Source organism: Arachis hypogaea, chromosome 2 (assembly GCF_003086295.3).
Source record: "Arachis hypogaea cultivar Tifrunner chromosome 2, arahy.Tifrunner.gnm2.J5K5, whole genome shotgun sequence".
Taxonomy (NCBI): domain Eukaryota; kingdom Viridiplantae; phylum Streptophyta; class Magnoliopsida; order Fabales; family Fabaceae; genus Arachis; species Arachis hypogaea.
In genome coordinates, this window is record NC_092037.1 from 76572643 (window position 1) to 76580263 (window position 7621).

The 7621-nt window shown below is 39.4% G+C and overlaps 1 non-coding gene across 1 annotated transcript; it reads left to right on the plus strand.

Moving 5' to 3' along the window:
• Positions 1–6954: 6954 nt before the first annotated feature.
• Positions 6955–7062, plus strand: LOC112765888 (small nucleolar RNA R71). Its single transcript, XR_003183953.1, has one exon. It is a non-coding gene; the product is annotated as a small nucleolar RNA R71 (small nucleolar RNA).
• The last annotated feature ends 559 nt before the right edge of the window (positions 7063–7621 follow it).

Genomic DNA, 7621 nt, shown 5'->3' on the forward strand with positions numbered 1-7621 from the left:
ACTTGAATCAAGAAGTAAGTGAAATTCTACCCAAAACTAGCTTATTTCCTAAGAAAATGCATGAAACTACCTTAAAAATAGTGAAGAAAAGGTTAGTGAAACTGGACAAAATGCCCTGGCATCACAACACCAAACTTAAAGCTTGCTTGTCCCTAAGCAAGTACTGGAACAAGAGAATGATGAATGGAATGCCAAGAGTAATGAGTCATTCTTGTGGAAGTCATGTCCCTGGTTTTATGGTGGTTTCATGCATAGCAACTTAAGTTCATTCCTGGCTTTCAGACCTTTATCATGTCCTAGAATACTCACTGTGACTGCATACCATGAGACTTTTATTAATTGATCCTTTTGTTGTCAATTCAGGGTTTATTTGTGTTCTTGGGCTAGGTGTTCTGTAAGGGGGCAACTCTTTAAAATAAGCTTTCAGCCAACACTCCCGAACCAGTTGGATCAAGGTGCTAGGTGTTGAAGCACCCCTAAGGACTTACTTGCTCAAGTCTCTCCCCCATACATACACACCACAAGCATATAGTTTATTTATTTTCTTTTCTTGAGACCTTGGTGTCCAGCACCTCTTTGGGTTACTAAATGCTCTGTAGTGAGGGTTACTCTTGATAGTGGACTTTCAGCTGAGAATCTCGAGTTAGTTAACCCAAGTTACCAAGTGATAAGGCACCCCAAAGAGCTTATTCATCCAAGTAGATCCCTCACACATGAGCACCACAGACACCTGCCTCAAGCTCAAAACCATTGGTGCCTAGCCTTATTGCTTATTCTTTTTCTTTGATTCTTCCACTTTCATTGTTCTTTCCCTTTCTCTTATTAGGATCTTGTTATTTAGCTAGTCTCATGGGGTGTGTTCAAAGCATATGATTCAGGACAGATAGTTGTCATTCCACCTTGTGGTTGAACCAACTTAGCTAACTTATGATCACACCACAACTCAGGAACTTACTCCATAGTATGAACTCTACTCTGGTCTTTTATAAAACATTCATTCTCTTTTCATTTGATTAAAAAGGGACAAGCATACAAGTAAGCAAGGTAAGAATGCATTAATGACATTCAGACTAGAAAACACAGCCTTAATCAATAAAAAGTTTAAAAGACAGATTTGACATGCTTATTCACAAGGAGCAAGCACACATACATACAAAGAAAATAGAAGACAATCCTGCAAATTAAAGTGCTGGAAATAAGTAAGAGGAGAAAGGAACTTTACCACCTTGTATTTTATCTTCATTGTTGTTGCCCTTTTCCTCCTATTCTTTCCCTTCCCACACCAGACATAGAATTATTGCTTATACTCAAGCAACAATTAAAACAGTGGTGATGGGGTCCATGATGGATCATGAATGTCTTAGAATGAAGTATGAGTATGCATGTGTTTCAGCAAGCAAGGTTAAGGATAGAATAAAGACACAAGAGATACAAACAGAGACATTTTGATTGCATTAATAATTGGTGTTGGCATGGTACTTACATGAAAGTTAAGTGGCAACACCAAACTTAGTGTGCCACTATCAATTTAGAATGTTGCAAGTACCCAGTGAAAATTGAAAATCAAATTGTTGCATAGCAACACCAAACTTAGAATGCAATCATATGCCAAATTATTGAAAGTAAACTAAGCAAAGCAAGGAAATGTTACCTACGGTTGGGTTGCCTCCCAACAAGCGCTCTTTTAATGTTATTAGCTTGACATGTTGTTCATGAATTTCTTCCTCTTCTTCTAGTTTGTTAAGAGGAATGACCTCAAAAGAAAAGAGGAGCCAGTTAATGCCCCTTGTTTTGAGTGCCTCTCCCCAGCAAGCATTCTTTTGTTGTTAGCTTGTGTACACTTGCTTGTTGGGGTAGGGGTGGGATGGCTTTTGGTTGACCTTTTCTTCTTCATGGATATTGTCCTTCTTTTCTTGGTCACCATCCTCTTTTTAGTGCTCATGTTGATTGCCTTCACCACCTTAATTTCAGTACTTGGGTGTTGTATGATGGTCGGAGCATCCTCTTCATCAAGAGCTTCTTGAATTGGTGGTTCAATGAACTCACCCTTTATGCAACTTTCTGTTTCATTGGAGTGTGGGCTCCCTTGATTGACTTCCTCCCTTTCTTCTACATGATGTTGCATTGAGTCTTTTGGGAGTCAGTTTGCATGTTCCTTTGTCCCCACTAGTAACCTCTGTGGGTATGGAACCTTAGGCTTATATATTCTCACAACCTCCTCTTCCTTCATATGAATCTCACTTGGTATGGGTGCCTCTTTTTCTTGTTCTTCTGATTCCTCCCTTGGGTTTGCCATGGTACCACTGAGAGAATTGTGGGTAGTGATTTTCTTTGATAGATACCCAACTTGTGCTTCAAGCTTCTTAATGGCAACCCATCGGTTCTGCATAATGGTTTTTACTTCCTCTTGGAAAGTCCTTGTGTCCTTAGATTCTTCCAAGAGCATTGCCAGTAGGTTCTCTATCCTTGATAGCTTATCCTCTAGGGGAGGGTGTGCAGCTGGGGTGAAATTTGGAGGTTGAGGGTGGCTACTTTGTGAATGGAATTGGTTGTTTTGTGGTTTTATGTTCTGAGAGTGGTATGACTTTTGTGGGTAATGATATGGGTCTTGTGGACTGTGAGAAGAATTTCGTGTGTAATGGCATGAATTGTGTGAGTGGTGAGATGAATTATATGGATGTGGGAAGGAATTTTATGTTGAGGCATATCCAAGTGGTGAAGGGTTTTGATGCGAAAAGCTAGGAGGTGAGGTTGAATAATTAAAGGATGATGGCTCTTGATGAATGGGCTGTGAATAAGTGAAATTTCTTTGGTTTTGATCTTCCCAGGGACAGCTTGAGTAGTGATCAAAGTCATCAGAATATGGACTATTTTGTGTCTCTGGGAAGCACCCCATTTCATGTTCTTGATACTCCCATCCACCATGAGCATAGCAAAGTGAATCATTCTGTGGTGGTGGAGAGTTTCCCCTGAAATTTGATTGACCAAAGGATGATTTATACTCCATTTTTCTACAAAAAATTCTGTATCAACAACAATCACCAAGATAAAAGAGATTTGGAATTTCCCTTGTCACAGATGAGGAAATTCCCAGTGAGGCAATATCACAAACAGTTGGTTAGCAAAAGAAAATAAAGAAACAAAAGAAAGACAAAAATAAAAGAAAGGTGTCTAATCTAGTAAATCAATCAACCGGCAGTTTGTTAATCACAGTTAATCCTCGGCAACGGCGCCATAAACTTGATCGGGGGAAAATTTGTCTCTCAACAAATCTCCATTCGGCAAGTGTACCGATTTGTCGTCAAGTAAAACCCATAATAGAGTGGGGTTGAATCCCACAGAGATTAACGGATTAAGCAATCAATGGTTAATTGATTATCCTAGTTAGACAATTCAGATTTGGATGATGAGCAGCAGGAATTGTAAATTTACAGAAAAGTAAAGAAAGCAATAGAGTGCAGAGAAGTAAAATGGCAAGAAAAGTAAATGTAAGAACTAAAAATAAGATGAACATTGGGATCAAGAGATATTGCAATCCTCCGGATCAAGTTCATTCTCATCTCTTCCTCAATCATTCATTGATCTCCTTGGCAATCTTAAGTGATCGAATTACAATTACTTGTAATTCAATCTCTCAAATCTTGATCAATAGCCAATTCCTTGGTCAATTTCTCATGAGAAGAGATGAAGCATGGTCACTGATTATACCACATTCATTTCCCAAATCAAGTGTTGGAAGGATTATAGTCACATATCCATCCACACCCAATTTGGTCCAGCATGAGAAAGCATTTCTAGCATGATCTCTTCATTCCTCTTTCAAGGTTCAGAAGAGATCCAAGTATGAATAGTTTCTTTTCCAAGATAACTACCCAATTGGATGAAGATCGAAAGCTCTCTAGTAAAATCAAGAGAAAAGAAAGAAGAAGAAGAAGAAGAACTACACTTAATCCATTAAATCACAATAGAGCTCTCTAACCCAATGAAAAGAGTTAGTTGGTCATTGCTCTAACAAAATAGAAAAGAAAGAAAGTGCATAAAAGTAGAGATGAAGATTAAAACTGAAATTGAAACTTCAAAATTCATAAAATGAAAACTACAAGAAAAGAAAGAAAAGTGTGTGAGGGGAGGGAGTCCGAAGACCCCTCCATTCCAGGATGCTTTCAATGTAAAGACTAAGGCCTTTATATAGGCTCTCCTAAATTAAAAATGAAATTAAAAGCAAATTACAATTAAATGAAAATTCCTATTCTAGATGCTTCTTGTGGTCTTGATTGGTTGACAATTGTGGGCTTGCTTGCTTGGGCTTTGAAGTGGATTTGAGGGAAAAGTGAGTCAAGTTGAGGTCCAGGTGCTAAAGTTAGTGCTAAAGTTAGCCACACTAACGCTACAAGTGTGGCGTTAGTGCTAAAGTTATTGTGGCTAACGTTGCACTTGCTGCCCAGTTGATTTTTTGGGGCTTAAAAGATGCCTCTTATTTGTGCTCCAATTTCATGCCCATTATAGAGTATTATATATCGTTGGAAAGCTCTGAATGTCATCTTTCTAACGCAACTAGAATCATCTCAATTGGACCTTTGTAGCTCAAGTTATGCTCCTTTGAAGTGGACATGGTCGCTGGCATGGTCGCCAACGTTAATGAAAATGTTGAGTCTCAATAACGCCAGCGATTTCCCATTTTTGAAGCTCAAACTTAGTGTCCACCCCATACTATTATATATTTTCGGAAAGCCCTGGATGTCTACTTTCCAATGCTATTAGAAGCGCATCATTTAGAGCTCAACAACTCGAGTTATACTTCTTGGAATGTGAAGAGGTCAGTTGGCTTTAATACAGGTTGATACCATATTCATCATTGCACATTCGGGGCAAATTTTCTCCCCCGACTTTATTGTCAACCATGTAGTGCTATATATGCATGGAAACCTCTGGAATTCTACTTTCCAAAGCCACTAGAATCACCTCATTTGGAGCTTTGTGGCTCAAGTTATGCATGTTTGAAGAAGGCATGGTCAGGCTGCCAGGTGGGACTTTTGCCCACGTTAACTTCCACGTTAACTGAGTTAACGTGGGAGTTAACGTGGCTCATTGTGGCTTGTGTGGCTCCTTCAAATGTTAGTGATAATGTTGAGTGTCACTAACATTGGCCATCACCTTCTTTCATCCACGTTAGCTTCCACGTTAACTAAGTTAACGTGGAAGTTAACGTGGCTTCCTTGGGGGTTGTGTGGTTGCTTTCAACGTTAGTGACAATGTTGGGTGTCACTAACGTTGTCGACCACCCTTGCCTCTTACATTAGCTCCCATGTTAACCAAGTTAACGTGGGAGTTAACGTTGCATTTTGCACTTAGGCCAAAGTTAGTGACAATGTTGAATGTCACTAACGTTGGCTTCCTTCCCCCTTTTAACGTTAGAGGCCACGTTAACTAAGCTAACGTGGACTCTAACGTGGCCACTTATGAGCTTGGTCCAACGTTAGTGATAATGTTAAGTGTCACTAACTTTGGCTCCATTTCCTTTCTTCAAAGTTAATGCTACTAACGTTCCAACTTTCCTTCCTTCCACGTTAGTGCCTACGTAGCCACTAACGTGGCTCTTCTCTGCTTCTTTTTGCCTGAAATCAAACAAACAGAGTGCATCAAAGTCTTACTCTTAATCATGGGATCATGCAACATCCAATTTATCATATAATTCATGCAAAATCCTCATGAAATCATGTAAAGTGCACAATGTATACTTGAATCAAGAAGTAAGTGAAATTCTACCCAAAACTAGCTTATTTCCTAAGAAAATGCATGAAACTACCTTAAAAACAGTGAAGAAAAGGTCAGTGAAACTGGCCAAAATGCCCTGGCATCAGGTGCCTATGGTACAAGGTATTAAGAATTTGCCAGATCTTGTCTCTTTTGAGGTAAAGTTTGCTAAATCCATGTATCTAGTTCATTAATGAGCAAGGGAGGTTCGCCTTCCCAAGTCTTATTACCAAACAATTTGGCATTCAACTTCATTATGGCTCCTAGATATTCAGCAACTTGCTCTCTAGTTACATCTTCATCCTCTTCAGAGGAAGAATAGTTTTCAGAGCTCATGAATGAAAGAAGGAGGTTTAATGGAATCTCTATGGTCTCTATATGAGCCTCAGATTCCTTTAGATCCTCAATAGGAAACTCCTTCTTGCTTGAAAGACGTCCCATGAGGTCTTCCTCATTGGGATTCATGTCCTCTCCTTCCTCTCTAGGTTCGGCCATGTTGATTATGTCAATGGCCATGCACTCTCTTTTTGGATTCTCTTCAGTGTTGCTTGGGAGAGTACTAGGAGGAGTTTCAGTGATTTTCTTACTTAGCTGGCCCACTTGTGCCTCCAAATTTCTAATGGAGGACCTTGTTTCACTCATGAAACTTAAAGTGGCCTTAGACAGATCAGAGACTAAATTTGCTAAGTTAGAGGTGCTCTGCTCAGAATTCTCTCTCTGTTGCTGAGAAGATGATGGATAAGGCTTGCTATTGCTGAGCCTATTTCTTCCACCATTATTAAAGCCTTATTGAGGCTTTTGTTGATCCTTCCATGAGAAATTTGGATGATTTCTCCATGATGAATTATAGGTGTTTCCATAAGGTTCACCCATGTAATTTACCTCTGCTATTGCAGGGTTCTCAGGATCATAAGCTTCTTCTTTAGAAGATGCTTCTTTAGTACTGTTGGATGCATTTTGCCATCCATTCAGACTTTGAGAAATCATGTTGACTTGTTGAGTCAACATTTTGTTCTGAGCCACTATGGCATTCAGAGCATCAATTTCAAGAACTCCCTTATTTGCAACCATGTTAATAAGTTCTTGAGCTTCTACAGGCGTTTTCTTTAGGTGAATGGATCCACTTGCAGAATGGTCCAATGACATCTTAGAAAACTCAGATAGACCATAATAGAATATATCCAGAATGGTCCACTCTGAAAGCATGTTAGAAGGACACCTTTTGGTCATCTGCTTGTATCTTTCCCAAGCTTCATAGAGGGATTCACCATCTTTTTGTTTGAAAGTCTGAACATCCACTCTAAGCTTGCTCAACTTTTGAGGAGGAAAGAACTTAGCCAGGAAGGCCGCGACCAGCTTATCCCAAGAGTCCAGGCTATCTTTAGGTTGTGAATCCAACCATATTCTAGCTCTGTCTCTTACAGCAAAGAGGAAAAGCATGAGCCTGTAGACTTCAGGATCTACTCCATTAGTCTTAATAGTCTCACATATCTGCAAGAACTCAGTTAAAAACTGGTAGGGATCTTCTGATGGAAGTCCATGGAAGTTGCAATTCTGTTGCAGTAGAGCAACTAGTTGAGGTTTCAGCTCAAAATTGTTTGCTCCAATGGTAGGGATTGAGATGCTTCTTCCATCAAATTTGGAAGTAGGTGTAGTATAGTCATCAAGCATCTTCCTTGCATTATTATTTTTGGCTTCCATCTCCTCTTCCTTTTCGAAAATTTCTGTAAGGTTGTCTATGGATTGTTGTAATTTAGCTTCTCTTAGTTTCCTCTTCAGAGTTCTTTTAGGTTCAGGATCTGCCTCAACAAGAAAATTCTTGTCCTTGCTCCTGCTCATATGAAAAAGAAGGGAACAAAAAATAATA